The sequence below is a fragment of the Myotis daubentonii genome, chromosome 3 (genome assembly GCF_963259705.1).
Source record: "Myotis daubentonii chromosome 3, mMyoDau2.1, whole genome shotgun sequence".
In the NCBI taxonomy this organism is placed as follows: Eukaryota; Metazoa; Chordata; class Mammalia; order Chiroptera; family Vespertilionidae; genus Myotis; species Myotis daubentonii.
Window position 1 is genome coordinate 179,725,749 of NC_081842.1, and position 3,980 is coordinate 179,729,728.

Genomic DNA, 3,980 nt, shown 5'->3' on the forward strand with positions numbered 1-3,980 from the left:
AGTCAGTGACTCTGAATTTCTGTGTCTTCCTTTAAAATTAGGACTGCGCCGTAACCGGTTTGGCTCAGTGGATAGAGCGTCGGCCTGCGGACTGAAGGGTCCCAGGTTCGATTCCGGTCAAGGGCATGTACCTTGGTTGCGGGCACATCCCCAGTAGGGGGTGTGCAGGAGGCAGCTGATCGATGTTTCTCTCTCATCGATGTTTCTAACTCTCTATCCCTCTCCCTTCCTCTCTGTACAAAATCAATAAAATATATATTTAAAAAAAATTAGGATTGCACTAGACAGCTCATCTCCAAGGTCTCTGCTAAAGTCTCATGTCCAATAACTCCAGTGGGCTTTTCCTTTGGTTCACTTTTTTTTCTGTAATATTAATAAAACATAGATTCCATTTATTTTAGAGGGTGATCTGGCAACATGTACCCCAAACCATAAACATGTTTATGCATTCCCTCATGTACAATAATTACCTTTTTGCATATATTGAGGATGTCAATAAATTTCCAAAATTATTTCTTCTAGAGTTCTTGGAGTAGCTGATTTTCAGAAGTCTTCTGAATACATAATTCCTTTCCCTTATTCTATAGCACCTTTTTTTTACAATCTCCATTCTGATATTGTTGTTTTCCATGTATTCTTCCTTTAACAGAGAAATCTATTTAGGTCTAGTGTTTGCCAACAAATGTGATATGTGGATTGCCCTTGACCCCAATTTCTGTCCACGGACAAGCTTGTCTAATTCCTTTAACATGGCAGATTGATGCACAGGGTTCTTAGTACAATTCTTGTGTCTACTGTACATTTGTTTAGTACTGAACTGAGACAGGCTCTTCCCCTTCACCTGCCTTTCAAGGACCCTTGACACTCTAATTAGATGAAGTGTATATGAACAACAGTCTTCAGAATTCATTGCTATGGGATTCCTTGTTTCCTCATCTGTCATCTGTAGTAGTTTTAAAATTTCACTTGTGGAAACCATACCTCTTTCATTTTTCATTGCACCAACAATAACATTTTGTTTTTCTTTCTAATTCCAGTTTTGTTTGTTTGTTTGTTTTTAGTCCTGGGAATTATGGCTTACAGTGTAATAAAAAAATAGAATTTTAATATTGAAGGAACTCATTTAGAAAGAGGATGTCTGCCCAGTGTTCAAGTTGAAACATCTTCCCTTTTTGGAATCTGAGCGAAGATAGCTGGGAAAGGCTGAAGAAATATCCTTTTAGGATCAAATGGATATGATATGGTGAGAACATTGATCATATTGTCAAACAGTTCAATGCTTAGAGTTAATGAGCAATTCTTGAAGAGTTTGTCACTATCTTGACACTAGTTATCGGTGTGATTTTATGAGTTTTTGGATTTTCTGTCTTTATTGGAAGATTGAGAGAAGCTTCCTCCAACTACTTTCTAATATTCTCAACCAAAGGCCTCTGATTATATAAATTCATATAATAACTTTGTTTTAATATTGAGTATAAATGCCCACATTAAGGCATTTTTATTTTAAATTTACTCTATGAATTGAATTCTAATACAGAGTCTGCTCTTGACGATCAGATACCTCAAAGCAGCAATATCTGCAATCTTTCTGATTACAGCTGATTTAATTTCTGTGTTGATCTTGGACTCTGCTAAAAGTAAGAGATGATGTAATTTTTCAATAATTTTTTCACGATTCCTCCATTACATACTGAGTAGCCATTGGCAGATTTGACTGCCTTAAATGAAAAACTGTTGAAGAAACCATTTAGCTTAGAAAAGAGGAAAACAAAGAAACACTTGAGAGCTGATCTTTGGTATTTGAAATGCTGCCATGCATCAGAGAATAAACTTATTCTGTATCATTCTAGGGAGAAAAAACAAGGGATAATAGGTGGATGTTATAGGGAAATAAGTTTTAATATTAGACTGCAAGTTTCCAAAGGATCCTATTGGCTTTGTTCATTGTATCTACAGCATCAAACACAATGCCTTGATCACAAAGATGCATAATAAATGTTTACCAAGTAAATATTGTTAATCACTTGAAAGCAATTTTGTGATAATGAATTCAAGCAAGGAATGTAACATCATTCTTTTGTCTATAAGGAATTCCTGACTGGAGAAGACAGATGTACTGAATCAACCTAAGGTTTCTTCTAACTCTAAGTTCTATGACTCTGGGCCCCAACTGCAGATTAGAATAGAGGGTCATTACTTTTAATTCCATATTTAATAAAATCATGAATGATGCAGCATGGTAGAGCAGAGTCCAGGGCCCTTCTTTCTGGTCTCACCTTAGCTGGCTATGTCACCTTGGTTAAGTCACTTGATTGGGTTGGGGAAACCATACCTCCTGCCATAGTTTAGGTCTTCATTATATTGCCCTGATGACTAATGCTTGTCTTATAAGTAGTTTTCTGCCTCTAGACAACCTTCTCTAATCCATTCTATACACTGTGGTTGGAGGGATCTTTGTTAAACTTACTCTGACCATAACATTTCTCTTTGGATCTCTTCCCCATAGACTAAGGATAAAATGCAAACTCTATGTAATGATAAAGAGGCAAAGCTCTAGAATCAAATTAGATTTCATTCTGTTAATTCCCAACTATGAGGCTTTGGTGTATTTCAGTTTCTTTTTCTGTAAATTTAGGATAATAAATATTGCCACCTCAGGTTTATGAGAATTAAATTATTTTCTCACCTCCCCCCTCGTGTGTGTGTGTGTGTGTGTGTGTGTGTGTGTGTGTGTGTGTGTGTAGGGAGATATATATATATATATATATATATATATATATATATATATATATATATATATATATAAAAGTTGGCTGTTCCATAAACTGATTCATCCCTTCCTATGCAATCTTAGAACTGCTACCCCCTAGGAACTACTTATAGTTCCTTGTACATACCAAGAAATGGTCCTTATCTTTGAACATGCTTTTCTATCTACCTAAAATCTCCTTGAATCTTCCCTTGGATCATGATCCCCTTTCATCTTTCAGGAACCAGCTCTGCAGCTTCTCTTCTTTCCCTAATTGTCCTCTCCCTGCTCAATGAGCTGTTCTCTCCCTCCTTTATATTCATTACTATTCTTTTCACATATCTTTATTAAGGGACTTGCAACACAATATTGACATAATTTGATTATATTCTGCTTCCTCTGTCAAACTGATCTCTCTTTGAAGATAGAGATTTTTGTGTGTATTCATCTTAGAATTCCCAGTGCTCAACCTAATTCTTGGTGCATAATAGACATATTCTAAAGGTCTGTTCAATGAGTGAAAGGATGAACAGAATATCATATTCTGGCATCTCTAACCACAAAAGTGACTTTTCATCTCATTTGGATACCTAACTATCATCTTCAAAAAATTATCAGACTAGTTTATGGATAGCTACCTCATACTGTTTATAACTCCAGCTCCAAGATAGGCAGGGCTTAACTCTATTGCTATAAAATGGGGAAATAGGAGCCCCATTTGCTATTATTCATCTGAGGGGGGCATAGTAACTCTGACCCACAAGCATCTTACCAGAGGTTTGCATCATGTAAGGTAACTGGCTCATATGCATTCTCTCTTCTAGGCTGTTAGGGGAACTAGATATTGGGGAAGTCTTGTAAAGGAGTCAGGAAGGAGCTGCTTCAGTAACTATTCAAGAACTAGTAGAGCTGAAAAGATTATCTTCTTTCAATGACACCATTTCCTAAACTAATCAGTCAGATTTTGTTTTTCTTCTTCTGTGTGTTTGGAGAAATACTGTCATGTCAGCATAAGCAGCTAAAACTTTTTTTAAATGTGATAAACTAAAAATACATGCAATACTACATAATGCATTTTACATCTCAGGTTGTAATGAATGCAAATTATGGAAGATTCATATACAATGTGATTAGACTCCTCTAGCACATAATTTGTGGTTGAATTAACAAAGAAGCTGGTTAAATGAAAAAAAATTGATTTCTCTTGTTACACCTTTTTTTGGTTATTTTT